General features: G+C 36.1%; 1 long non-coding RNA gene across 1 annotated transcript in view; it reads right to left on the reverse strand.

Moving 5' to 3' along the window:
• The window catches only part of LOC123276272 (uncharacterized), a 29,772-nt gene extending 20,245 nt beyond the window's left edge, over positions 1–9,527 (reverse strand). Inside the window, exon 1 of the long non-coding RNA XR_006512616.2 lies at positions 4,264–9,527. This is a non-coding gene — a long non-coding RNA (uncharacterized lncRNA). The remainder of the gene's footprint in view (positions 1–4,263) is intronic.
• Between the last annotated feature and the right edge of the window lie 5,555 nt (positions 9,528–15,082).

Consider the following 15,082-nt stretch of genomic DNA (forward strand, 5'->3'; position numbering starts at 1 on the left):
ATTCCTCCTCTCTTCTGAACATGCTGAATTGGTATTTACTTTTATTTAATACTATTTATCTACTGAGTATTATCTTTATAAACTCTTCTCTCTCCCAACCACCATTTAGAACATTTAGAAATACTTATTTTCTTGGAAAGGAAATGCACTGGCATTTTAAACTGGATATATATTCAGTATGTTCAGCTTTATCCCACTTGGCAATTAAAATTTTTACATAAATTCATAAAGTTATCTTCCTGACACCATGAGTATGAGCACAAAAAATATTTACCCATATTTGCTGATTCCTGAGAACACATTTAAGACCTAAATATAGACTAACATCCTGAGGAAGCATTTTTTATAGAAATTCATAGACCAAATAATAGTCTACTTGGTAAGACTTCTGATAGCAAAGCTCCTCTTTCTTGAATTTATGCTGCCAGAAAAACATGAGGCAACAGAAGTAAAATTTAAATAGGGCCTAGCCAGACTTCTTTCAAAAATATCCCATTAGAAGAAGCTTTTTGCTTTGTTACTAAGCCAAGCTTCTATCATGTCAGTGCACCGGTCAGTCCATTAGGTCTACTGCTTTCTAGTACTGGAACAATATTTCAGTTCAGGTTCATTTTTTCCCTGTTTTTTTTGATGTACATTTTAATCTACATGTTACTGATTTATGTAAGGTATATGTTTCTATTCCTAATTTATGAATATACACCATAATGATGTATTTCCTCTGGAAATATCCATGTCTTTCTATTTCCTTCTTTTTTTGTTTTGTAAGACCTCAGATTTTGATTCCTTCATAAACTATACTGCTTAGACAGGTCTGCCTTGGACCCCATCCAGTAATGTTTTGTAATATTACTAAAAATTATCATTAAACTGTCACCAGTATACCATTTTATGTATAGCATGTGTGACTGAAGTGATCCCTTGGAGAGCATTAGATCAAAGTTCCTGGGTTGAGGTATTGAAATTCAATCAAACATGGTCTTTGATTCCTCATTTTGCATAATTCAATTAAATACCTGTCTTAATCTGAAACTTAATGTAGGACTCTAATAAGATTTATTTCCTTCCGAATAAAGCTGAGGAGTATCTGCACTGTTTAACAATCCTGACATTTTTTTCATTTTCATCCCGAGGGGGGAATAATTAAGAAAGTGAGTTACATAATTGACCTGCCCTTTACATGCAGCAGGTCACAGCCTCCGGGCCTGCCCACACCTCTGTGGCTTAACCACAGGTCTCACCAGAGAAGCCCACTTAGCTTTGGCGTTTGCTTGCTTTAGATTCCTCAGATTTAATAAAAGGGTCTTGTATTTTAATAGAATTTCCCTGATGTTATTTGGCTTGGGAATCTGGGTCACAAGCAAGAAGCTGCACGGCATTCAAGAATCTTCCTAACCCGTCTAGTTGGTTTTAACTGTACGAGTTTAGCACTAACAGATTTGACTTGTTACTTCTGATCATGCCTCTCTTCCTAAATTGTGAATTGTGATGAATATTTCCTCAATACTACATTTTATGAAGCCAAACTAGGTTTGCTCTGTTAGAGATTTTGGAGTTTAGCAGCCTGGTTTAGTCTAAAATGTTATACCAGTTGCACTTTTTTTTTTTCTGTTTCTCATCATCATGATTATGATCCTTTCTTTGTTCCTCTCTGCTAAAGATTCCAATTCTGTTCTTACCTCCACAACTTTGCTTATCTGTAAACAGATCACAGGACTTCATCTCCTTTCATTTTTTTCTCAAAACTCCCACATTCTCCAAAAGCTAGCTTGTCAGTATCAGCTTTTTGATGAAAACATTCCCAATTTATTGGTCATACCAACCTTGTTCCACTCTATCTCTGAAAGCATCTGTTGTGTTCCCTACTCATTTAGTAGAATTTGATTATGCTGTCTATCACTTTTTTGAGCAGCTAACATCCAAATTCTAATAGGCATGTAACATACATTATTTTATTCTTGCAGTTTGGCAAGGCAGGAATTATTTTCTCCATTAAATCAGGAAACTAAGGTCAAGAGAATTTAAGAAACTGCCCAAGGATTCAGCCTGGGTTGCTTTGTGATTGTCAGACTCTACAGAGCCATGGTGCCTTCCTTTCACTGTAACACTCAGCCACGTATCCCAGATTACCTAGTATTATTTTTTGGTTATTTACAAAGTGTAAGACATAAAAAAATGTATGTTTGTAGTAAGTATTCAGTGTGAACCAAACAAATGAAATAAATGAGCCCTATATTTGTAAATAGAGTTGTGTTTTTATTAAAGAGAATTTGATTTATACAAGTCCAGCTCCTTAAGATTGTATGGCTTCTGATGACTTAATCTAACAAACTATGTCTTGATTTAGTCAACTCTTTAATATTTTTTTCTAATTTCTCATAATTTATCTCTATTTCCCTTCTGTTTTCTCACAGCTCCTCATTCTTCTTTTGGGTGGCCAATTGAGCAGCATTTTTCCTCTGTAGTTTTCCTTGAGCCTTCCCAAGAAATGCTTCTGTGTATATTCCTGAAATGGTTATTTATACGTATGTCTTTAAGAATGTAGTCTTAATAATGTCTTTCCTATTCTGTAATGATTCAGCAGAACTGAGAAATGTTAATTCAGTTCTTTAATTGCTATGCTATTCATCTTAAAGACATATTTGAAAGTCAAGCTTTATGTTGTCTAGTTTAGCCCTTTATTTCAGATCTGCTACTCAATATATTCCATCTGGCAGTCAACAAGAGCACGTTCATTCTCTAGACGCTCCAGTGTGTCAGGCTCTGTACTAGGGAACCCACAGACAAACAAGCCATAGACTCTGCCCTTAAGACCACTTTTGCTACTGAAACAGAAGAGGATGTCTCTCTCTCAAGCATCTCATAACCATCTCTCCAAAACCTGGTCCTGATTTGGGTTGTAAAATTTATAGAATTATAAACTTAAATCATAGCTAGAAACCATCTTATTTTGCTGAATCAGGAAACTGAGGGCCAGAGAAGAGGTTAAATGACTATTTAGAAGTCACATAGCAAGATTGAAATCCAGATTTTCCAACTCCCAATCTGATATCCTTTCTCCAGCCTTTGTCCCATTAGTTTGTCATCTTCCTTCCCCCATCTCATATACAGGATGGTCTTGACCAAAGGCCTAAAATTAGGCAAGGAGTCCATTATAGTTAGTTGTTTCCAACCATTGAAAGTGAAAGCATAGGTTCTTATATTTAAATTGGGAATTGGACTATAAAAGGAAAGGCCATCTTGGAAATATGTAAGAACATGCTCAAGTCACATACTCATATATCTCATCCATCTTGGCTTGCTGAATTGACACTTGGAAAACACAACCAGGTAGTAATTATGTCTTTGTGGTTGTGCTGCATTGACATGCATAGTCTTACAGCAAAACAAAATTCTCTGACCTCATGGAGCTTACATTCTAGAGGAGGAAAATAAAACAAATTAGTAAGCTTTATAGTATGTCAGATGGTGATAAGTGCTCTGCACCAAAAGAAAAAGCGGATGGCTATAAGGATCTAAGAGAAGGAACAAGGAGACTAGTTAGGAGACTCCTGCAGCAGTGCAGATGAGGGAGGATGGCTGTCAGATCACAGACATCAGCAGAATGAGGACAAGTGGTCATCTTCAGATTATATTTGCAGGCACATCCAACAGGACTAACCAGCAGATTGGATACTGGGCAGGAGAGTGAGAGAAAAGTCAAGGTTGACTATCAGACTTTTGGAATGAGAGACCAGAAGGATAGAGCTGCCATGTACTCCAGTGAGTCATGAGTTCAGCAGTGTCATCATTGTATGTGGGTTCTGGAAATACTAGATAAATGAGAAAGAAATTTCTCCCTCAAAGTGCCTCCAGTCTAGTAGACAAGACAAATAATACATGCACATAATTATAATATTTCTTGGTTATTATGATAGGAGGCCTCAGCAAAGTGCTGTGAAAGCACATAGAGAAAAGTTATCTCTATCCAGCCACATGAGAAAAGACTGCAAAGCAGAAGTTACATCTGAACCTGGTCTATCATTCTTCTTGAGTTTGGCCTTACAAGTTTAGAAAGGCAAATTACATTATATTCACAGGATTAGAACAATTAGAGTAAACCAGGCTGGCAGTAATTTTTGGTTCCATTTCATACCACAGTTATGCATGACTGACCAGAAAGGAAAGTCAAAATCAAGGACTGTTTCTAACCTAGGCCCCTCTCTCTCTCTATATAGACCATATTTATATAGACCAAGTATATCTATGTGTATTTATACATACATATTATTTTCCATTGCAGGAACCTTCTTCCTTTATGCTGGATTCGCTGCCGTGGGACTCCTTTTCATCTATGGCTGTCTTCCTGAGACCAAAGGGAAAAAATTAGAGGAAATTGAATCACTCTTTGACAACAGGCTATGTACATGTGGCGCTTCAGATTCTGATGAAGGGAGATATATTGAATATATTCGGGTGAAGGGAAGTAACTATCATCTTTCTGACAACGATGCTTCTGATGTGGAATAAATTTCAGCTGCTGATATATTTAGTCATTTAAACAAACTTGGGGGAGAAGAGCAGCAATGGATGACCTCACTGCCCTGCTTCTAATCTGGTTCTTTCCACAGTCTAGTTTGGAATGACTTCATATTCTAGAATATTTGATTAGGAAGAAGATACAACCATGATGACATTGTTTTTTTCACAAGCAGAAATGTAAAAAAATATTTACGGAGATTTTAAACTAATAATTATTGAGCAAATATGTGCAATTCCTTCCTGAGGTAGTCTAAAATGAATACTGTATCCAGTGACTTCAGTGGTATCCTTTTTTCCTAAGACCATATATAATTATTAGTGGCAGTTGAGTCAGTGCTGATCTAGCCAAATCATAATATGTATGATATACTTATAAAGAAGGATTCTGGGATATGATCCAAGGGTGTTTTCTGTCAAAACATGGCCTATTGGCCCTAAATTTTCCTAAGGACAAGTAGCTTATCTGTGATCAGCTATTAGAAAGTAAATTCCCTTTAAGCTTTCATCAACAGATTCGAAAGTGCCTCCTACAAGGGCACAGCTGTCCTTATCTCCTTTGGATTCCATATTTGGTTTCTCTCTCCAATTCAGCTCTTGAGAGTTCTTCAGAAACTGACTATGTACAGGCTATCTTGAACATTATGAAAAGCAGGTCTTTTAGGGTTTATTTTCATACCTATTTTTTTGCAGCAGTGATAAGTATACATTTGCACAGATAAGCTAACAAGTTTTGATAAGTATATTTTATTACTAGAAAGTAAGAAAGAGAAGATTTTTCTGGACCCCTGATCGAGTTAGTCACTTAGGTATGCAACTTCAACATAAAATAGAGCTAGATCTTCAACTGTATTCCAGGGTCAGTTTTTGTTCATGCCAGAATCACCTGATGTTCACCATACCTGCAATCGTCAACTCTGGAGTCCTATTTGTGCCTTCGTTTGTGTTAAATAGCTGCTAGCAGACTATTTCCCCCCCCTCTTTTAATCAAATTTCTCAAACAAAAAAGGAAGAAAATCAGTGACAGAAATAATCCTGCTGTTATTGATGTTTGTTCAATTAAAGAGTGGGACTTATTTTTTTCTTAACTTATTAACTCTTCCTAATGGAATTGTCACATTTTATTACCTAATAATACTTTGTCTTTTTTTACTCTAAGAACATAAACTAGTTTTTATTTTTGCACACCCTGTCTTGTTTTCCCTGACAATTTACCAAACAAAAAAAAAGATTACATAGATTTGTCTGAGAGTGTTTCCTTTTTTCTCATGGTTGGCTTGGATTTTTTCCTTCTTGTCTAAGAATTGGGATTATCTATTGGAACAGATTGCTGGTTCTCATACAGCACATAACTTTAAGAAATGTTGACTTACCACATGCCTACAATGTCCTTTCAAAGTGTTCCTTGGTTTTTATGCTCATTCATCAAGGAACTCTAATTTTTGCTCTTATATTAATAATTATATAGTATGTACAAAATTATTCATAAATTACTTATTAGTTCCAGTGAAAATATGAATGACTCACATGTGGCCAGTTAGGAACACATAAGTTTGGTGCATGTTAACATGGCTCTAAACATTAAATAAGGTACTTTTTGGAATGAAAAGGTGGCTGTCTCTAAATTCAATGTGTTTCTGCCAGTCTCCAAGATGTTTTGTTCTTCTCTTAAAGTCTGGCTTGTTCCTATCACAGTTATCAAAGCTGAGAATGTAGCCAAGAAGGTTCATTCTCTCAGCATCCAGGGGTATGATACGTGTTTAAACGGTCACTTTACTGGCCTAAAAATCCTTCAGCCAAAGAAGTTTTCTCCCTTTGGTCATGTCATGTAATAAAAAATATTATTTTTTCCTTCAATTAGGTGCTTTGACAATTGATTTATAAGGGGATAGTAATATTAATTTTTCCCAGAAAAGCAGATGAGATTTAATGGAGAAAATTATTATTCTATTGATATTTCTTACCCCGTAAGAAATTTCTTCTCTGTGTAATATTTCTCACAGATCAAGTGAAGTGGAAAACAAGCTACTGTGTGGTAAAATCAGAATATGATGGGGAGAAAAAATATTTAGACCAATAAAGTGCCCTCTTTAAAAATTTGTGTTTCTGATTTATCCAAGTAATTGCCTCAGTTCTTCTCTTTATTGTATATATAGCCTTAACTATATGCTTATATACTCAGCTGGTCTGAATGCACAGTAACTTTATTAAAGGAGCAACTCGACTCTTATTATTTCCTAAAGCAGAACATGGCCTGTTCTCCCCGACATAAGCAAATGGTGTTTGCAACTTTCCATCCATAAATGCACATAACAGGGAAATCAGCCACAGTTCTCCTCCCCTTTCTCCTCAACTTCTTTAAAGGACTATTTGTTATTTATATAATGATAAAGATAGATAATATTCCATATCTTTGAAGTACAAGAGACAGAGGCATAGTTATAAGAATTATTTATAATTTTTTAAAAACAAATAACTACTTGAAAAGGAACCTTATAAAATTATGGTATTATTTTTAGATTCAGTGAACATTTATAGTACATTAAAAATTGAATGTTTGAATTTTGCAGGCTTTTTTATATTACGCAGCTTTTAAGTTCTCAGAGTCTTTGGCTACCACTATCAACTTGAAAACATTCCGTTTTCATTCCGAAACATCATCAAATGTATATTTTATAGGACGATTTGTTTATATGTGTTATATTTGACTTACCATATTAAAGCACATTAAGCATCATGCTTTTAACTGAAATTATAGGTTTCCTTCTAAACATGCTGCAGATTCAACAGAGGTATATTATGTTTTAGGGAAATTTAGTGAAGGAGGTCATCACCCCTGTTGAGGCTTAGCCTGGATGGCTGATGAGATCTGCACTAGACTTAAGAGAATATAGCATTTCATCTGCATCTGAACACATGAGGCTGAATGTGATGTCAGATAGGTTTTACACATTTGGTATTAATATTTTTCTTCAATATAAACATTCCTAATAATTTTGATTGTTGCACCTTAGTCAATAATTATCCAAGACATGATTTTTAATATGTATCTAAAGATCTAAATTAAAATTAGACTTAAAATGTAGTATTTCCATTTGAATTTTCTTCCCAGTCATATGCGGTAGTTAGTTCCCTGATGGAAAATGCTATGAGAGTAATGCTATCAAGTGCTTTTTTCATAATTTTATTTTACCACTGAACCAGATTTTAGTATATGTCTAAACATTATTTTTTAAGTTATTCACTCTAAAATGGTAAATCCATTAAAGCAAAGAATTTATAAATTGTTTACTATAATTTCAAAATCAGTTATCCAGAGGAAGAATGAAGAGGAAAAATGTAAGTTGACAACTTACCCTTTTGCTTTTACACAGAAAGTAAAATTGAAATGTATTCTAATAATCCACAGATCCTGGGGGAGGACAGTCTAGAAAATACTATCCATATGTTATCTAAGAGAGTCTCAATTTATAAACTTTATCAGTGTCATTAAATACTGTAATACAGTGAGGGGAGTGGGAGGATTCTTTTGATTTTATTTCATTGGCATAGTAATTAAGAACAATAAAATTAATGAGATGTTTTGTTATAATCAGATTTTTTTTTTTACCATTCTCCTAGTTATAAAATCTTAAATTATACTAAGCACATAAAAACTCAGATTTATACAGTTATTGGGACAAGTTTTAAATTACCAATTTCAGACCTTTGCACTAACTATGAATAAAAGAATGACATAACAGGTCAGGAGCAGAGAATTCATAATTTGTGCTTTATAGCAAAACATATTAAATTGTGGATAAAATTTACAGCTCATGTGTAGCTGCTGCCTATAAAAGACTCAAAGGTGTTCTCTGGATTAACGTTAATATCCTATTTTCTGTCCTTTTCTATCAGTTGTCTTAGCCTCATGTATGGTAATGTTAAGCTAATTTGATGAAGTGATTTAGGTTGTAGCAGCGTATCAATTATCAGTACATTCAGTTCTTCTGGGTGAGCAGTATTGCTACTATTTTCTAGAAAGGGTAATCATTTTAAAATGCCAAACAGCTAACTGCTACCGACTCTCTTATATATTGTCTCCTAGAGAAGGAAATTTTTGTCTGCCTATATACATCAGAAAGATAGTTCCTAAGAGTATTAATGACGTTCAGAAGTACATGAATTTTATCCTCATAATTTGCTTGTGAGTGTAAAACAATGTAATTCCTATAAAACTTTACTTTGTATGTATAAAACAGTCTGTTGCACTTGAGTGATTTGGTCTTTGGAATGTTAAATACTTACTTTCATTTAGCAGTAATATTCAGATTTTTATTTTAGACAGTTAAGTTCATGTGTTTGATTTTGTCACATCAGTATAAAGGAGAAAAAGAAATACAGCTTACAAGTACTCAAAAATAAAAACCAGTATTTTGTAAAGTTTTAAAATGTTAGCAAATTTAACATCATTCCATCTTATTTGAAGGTTAAAAAAGATGAGATTTAATTCTAGCCAAAGTAGAAATTTATATTCTACATGTCCAAACTGGTTCCTAGCAGCTTTTGGACTATATCTCACTTGATGTTATAGTATCTCTTATTTGTAATAAATGTTCAAATTTCTATTTAGAAGCGCTAATGTACATCTAGATTAAATCAAAACACACTTTTATGCTTTTAAAATGTTTTCAAAATATATATTTTAATTTCTAGGTGCATGTTACATAGTGTTTAACACTTCACATGTCTTGGTAAATTCAATATAAATATTTATTCCTACACGTGACATATGGGATATCTCTCAAAAATTATGAATATTTATCGTTTCCTTCAAAGTCATTCTAGCCTCTAGCTGTATCAGAAGTATTGTATATTTTATGGAGATTTAGTGATGTATATGTAAATGATTTTAAGTTATTTTATTGAAGTTCAATCTTTACATAAAATGAAAATCTTTTTTTAAAAAAAGTGTCAGTGCCAGAACTGTAAATGAAAATAATCAAATAAAAGTTAAGACAATTCATTACTCATATATCTCCCTTGCACTTTTTATTTTCTCTACATCTCTTCCTTAGATTTTAGGATCTAGGTTACACAGTAAAAGCATCTACAAAGATTACCTACCTCTACATATTTATGCAGGCCTACTCATTTTAATGATATTTTCCCTCTTTTGAGCATAGGTAGACACAACTATCTTTGAAAAATATTTTATAGGGACCAGCCTGGTCACATAATGGTTAAGTTCACACACTGCATTTCAGCGGCCCAGGGTTCATGGGTTCAGATCCCAGGCATGACCTACACACTGCTCATCAAGCCATGCTGTGGAAGCATCCCACATACAAAAAAAAGAAGAAAACTGGCATAGAGGTTGGTTCAAAGACATATTCCTCAAGCAGAAAGAGGAAGATTGACAACAGATTTATCTCAGGGCCAATCTTCCTCATCAAAAAAAAAATTATAATACCTAAAAATTGTTCCAAGGAATTACTCTAAACATAAAACTTTGAAATGAAATGCTTAGGAATTCTTGAAATATTATTTCTGGTCGTTCTCAGAAGCAGACATTGACATGAACCATTATATTAGGTTGACAAAAATTATTTTTGGTTATTGCTTTGTAAATGAAAATGAAACACCTGCTGGATGAACAGTTGACATTCATCCTGGAACTCTGTTGCTCTCCATTGTCACTCTGCTCCAACAGCAGCTTTCACTACAAGCATTACATTACTGTTTGATCTGGGCAGCCACTAGACTTTCTCTATAGTTAGGGTGTGCCATCCCAAGTCCAACCATACAAATAGCCCAAGGAGATCCTCTGAAGACACTAGATCCACGGTCATTCAAAGTCTTTCAATGAAGTTGCATCTTAACCAAAGATTCTCATCAGCAGGTAAGGCAAAAATCCTATAAATTATCATAAAGTGTCCACCCACCGGGACACCTGACTAGTATATACGTCTGTATCAGTGGCCAGAAAAGTCCTCATTCAGTTGCCTAATCCTGTGGGGTAAACGTTGTCATCCTTTTATGGATACTAAAACTTAAGTTCAGAACATTTTGGTGATGGGCCCAGGATCACACACTAGGAAATGGTAAATAACTTTTCTCTGCAGTGAATACTCCAACAGTCTTCCTCTCTTGGTCCTCATTTGGAATGTTGTCCTGTCAGACCCAGGCAGAAAGATTAAAAAATAGACATTGTGGGCCCAGCCAGTGGCGCAGTGGTTAAGTTCACACACTCCGCTTTGGCGGCCCAGGGTTCACAGGTTCAGATCCTGGGCACAGACCTACACACCGTCATGAAGCCATGCTATGGAGGCATCCCACATACAAAATAGAGGAAGACTGGCATGGATGTTAGCTCAGCGACAGTCTTCCTCAAGCAAAAAGAGGAAGCTTGGCAACAGATGTTAGCTCATGATCAATCTTCCTCGCCAAAAAAACCAAAAAGAAGACATTGTGGGATTCCTGTGTAATAACTTAAATGGTGTGCAGAAAAAGAATCAGATACCTCATTTTAACCTGAGGTATAGACACAAATCCTGAAAACCTTTGATTTCAGGATTCTTCTCCAAATGTGAAGCAGTATACAGTAAAATGTTTTAACAGATCAGACTGAACACAAATTGTCTAGGTTTTAATCTCAGCTTTTCTGCTTAGTGCCTGGTAACCTAAATTACTCATTTTCTTGTCTATAAAATGGAGATGTTGTCACTATCTACCCCATAGATGTGTTCTGGGGGTTACATCAGTTAATCACATAAAACATTTAGAGCAATGGAATGTGGAAAGTGCTGGGTAACTGTTGGCTGTTCTTAGTATCACCATCCATATACCATCCCTGGTGCCGCTAAGGTCATGATGCCCAAGGAACAAACAATATTCTTATAAATTCCCTTCCTGGGAACAACTGCTAGGGACAGGAGCACATGGGCTTCTTTGACATATGTCATACAGTCTGTGTGACTGCAGCAGCCAGGCTCCCTGCTGACCAGAATGCTTTGAGCTCTACCTTTCTCCATCTCTTTTCCATGCGTATCCTCCTAAATCGCACAGTTGATGGGAAGCACGACCTTCTCATATTCTCCAGATTATCAGGATTTAATGTACACATTTCTATTTATGTGATCTCTCAGTCAAGAAACAAAAATAATTTTATAAAATCTTTAAGTACTCTATCATTTAAATTCCTTTCAGCATTTAAAAAATAATCCTTGAAATCCTCTCCAAATGAAACTATTATCTCTTCACTAATGGTTATATTGAAATTAAACTCATACAATTATAGATGCTATGAATTCAACATGAAATATTTATGGTCTTTTTTTATCTTTCACATTTCATGAACTTTTCCACTACAGTTACAAAAATTAATTTCAGATGATGAGCATGCCAAATAAGTTCATTTTTTACATGAAAGAGAAGATTGGCATGCTTTACTTTTAGCAAATGGATACTAAACTCACAAAATAGATTTGTTAAAGCAGTAGTTCTCAAAGTATGGTCCTCAGATTAGCAGCACTGACATCACCCGTGAGTTTGTTACAAATGCAAATCTGTGGGCCTCACCCGACCTACTGAATAAGAATCTCTAGGGATGTAACCCAGGAAACTGGGTTTTTTTCTTTGAAATATAATTGATATATAACATATAAGTTTAAGGTATACAACATGTTGACAAATTGCAATATGACTACCACCATAGTGTTAGCTAACACCTCTATCAGTTCACATAATTATCATTTCTTCTTTGTGGTGGGAACAATTAAGATCTGGTCTCTTAGCAACTTGGAAGTTTATAATGCAGTATTGTCTGTAATCACTATGCTGTTCATTGGCTCTCCAGGACTTACTTGTCTACTAGCTCCAAGTTTGTACCCTTAAACAACATATCTCCAATTCTCCCAACCCCCAGCCTCTGGTAACCACCATTCTACTCTCTGTTTTTACAAGTTCAGCTTTTTTACATCATGATCTATATTTTAGCAAACTCTTCAGGTTATTCTTACACACATGATAGTGTAAGAACTACTGCATTAGAATTTTGAAATCATTTTAAAAAGGAATCAGCAGGGGCTGGCCCCATGGCCGAGTGGTTAAGTTCACACGCTCCGCTTTGGCAGCCCAGGGTTTCACCGGTTTGGATCCTGGGCGTGGACATGGCACCACTCGTCAGGCTGTGCTGAGGCAGCATCCCACATGCTACAACTAGAAGGACTCACAACTAAAATATGCAGCTATGAACTGGGGGGATTTGGGGAGAAAAAGCAGAAAAAAATATATATTGGCAACAGCTGTTAGCTCAGGCACCAATCTTTTAAAAAAAAGGAATCAGCAGCATTTTCTTTCAAATGGTGAGCTCATCTAGCAAATAATAAACTGAGTGGAATTATATGCAAGTTACTTAGGAATTCATAAAGCTAAGTCATTTCCACCTCAGGGGCTTTGCACGTGGTGTTACCTCTGCCTGGTATGCTTGTCACTCTATGCTTTATGTATCTAGCTCCCTCTTGTCATTCAGATATCAGCTCAAAATCATCTCCTCTGAGACTGCCTTGCCTATACAATTTAATCACCTCCTTCCTCCCCAATATATTATCATGTCACCTTGTTTTATTTTCCTCCTAGTATTTATCACTATTTGAAAATTATCTTTCTCATTTCTTGTCTGTTTCTTCAACTAGAATATACACTGCATGAAAGCAGGGAACTTGTATTATAGACTACTGACTCTCCAGCACCTCATACAGTGCCTATCACATAGTATGTTCTCAATAAATATTTAAAGACTGAATGGATGCATGCATTGCAGGTGCTCCTGTGGCCCACAAAGGAGCAGTGGAAGTTTTTCACAGACTGGAAAAAAATGATTAAAATTCCACATGGCACCAGGCCATTATCAAAGAGCATGCTTTGTAAATGAACCTCTGTATAGCAAAGATGTTTTAATCCAATAGCAAATTCCATTTGGTATATGAATATGTGTATATTCGTATAAACGCATTTGGATGATAAATTTGTTTTCTTATGATTCTTGTTAAAAGAGGGGAAATCTAATGACAAAAATCATTAAATATTAGGATAGCAACGTTAGGATGGAATTTACATTTTTTTTTTGTTTTTTTAAGATTTTATTTTTTCCTTTTTCTCCCCAAAGCCCCCCAGTACATAGTTGTATATTCTTGGTTGTGGGTCCTTCCAGTTGTGGCATATGGGACGCTGCCTCACTGCTTGAGGAGCAGTGCCATATCCACGCCCAGGATTCGAACCAACGAAACACTGGGCCACCTGCAGCAGAGCGCGTGAACTTAACCACTGGGCCACGGGGCCAGCCCCAAATTTACATGTTTTTTAATAAATCCTTCTATTTCTACATTTTCTTTATAAACCAACAACTCACGCTTATTATATGGCAGATACTTTATACATATCATTTCATTCTATCCTCACAAAAACTATTGAGGAATGACATCAGCATGATGGCAGAGTAAGCTCTTCCCTTAGTCTCTCCCCCTAAGATGTAATGAAAAGGACATTCATAAACCAATAGGGGACACTCACACAACACAACAGACATCTGAGAGATCCACATAGCCATATGTCTAAAGGTGGGGGTGCTGGAACCCCAGGAGGCAACGGAAGAAGGTAAGTGGATCTCCTCTCCCTCCCCAGTGGCAGTGATCTAGGACATGGGCCCTCGTGTGACAGCTGGTGCTGACTCTGAGAGGAGAAGGGGGAAAAGGCAGCCCTCTGCAGGAATGCTCCACACCAAGGTGGGTAAGCAACCACAGGGCTGCCCTCACCAAGCTGAGCAGCCAAGGCAGGCAGCCAGTGAGTGCAGAGCAAGGAGCACAGGTGGGAAAGAAGGTGCCCCTTGGCCCCCATATCACCTGGTTCATCAGCTTAGCCAGTTGGCCAGAGCGGAGGATCCCAACCAGAGTGCCTGTACCTACCTGTGTAAAGCAGTGGCAGCAAAATGAAGAAAGCCCTTTTGGCACAGCTTCCAATGGATGGGCACAACAGACGGGTTGTGGCAGGCTCAGAAAACACAGCTCCTGACCCCTGCCCCAGTGGTGGCAGGTGGAATCTACAACCAGATACTACCACTACGCGACAGCAAAAGTCCACCCCATCAAACAACATGAAAAAACTTAATATGCCAGACCAGAAGGAAAATGACAAGTACCCAGAAACCAATCCTGAGCCAAAGAAATTTACACTCTAAATGACAGATAATTCACTCAAAATAGTTATCATAAAGAAACTCAACAAGTTACAAGAAAATTCAGACAGAGAGTTCAATGAACTTAGGAATAAAATTAATGAGCAGAGGGAATTCCTTACGAAAGAGATTGAAACTAAAAAAAAAAAACATCAGAAATGCTGGAGATGAAGAATACAATGAATGAGATGAAAAAAATATGGAATCCTTAAAACACAGAGCTGATATTATGGAGGAAATAATTAGTAATTTAGAGGGCAGAAATACAGAAATCCTTCAGGCAGTGGTGGAGAGAGACTAAAAGAAATGAAGAAATTCTCTGAGAAATTTCCGACTCAATTAGGAAATGCA

This window comes from Equus asinus, chromosome 21 (assembly GCF_041296235.1).
Source record: "Equus asinus isolate D_3611 breed Donkey chromosome 21, EquAss-T2T_v2, whole genome shotgun sequence".
NCBI lineage: Eukaryota > Metazoa > Chordata > Mammalia > Perissodactyla > Equidae > Equus > Equus asinus.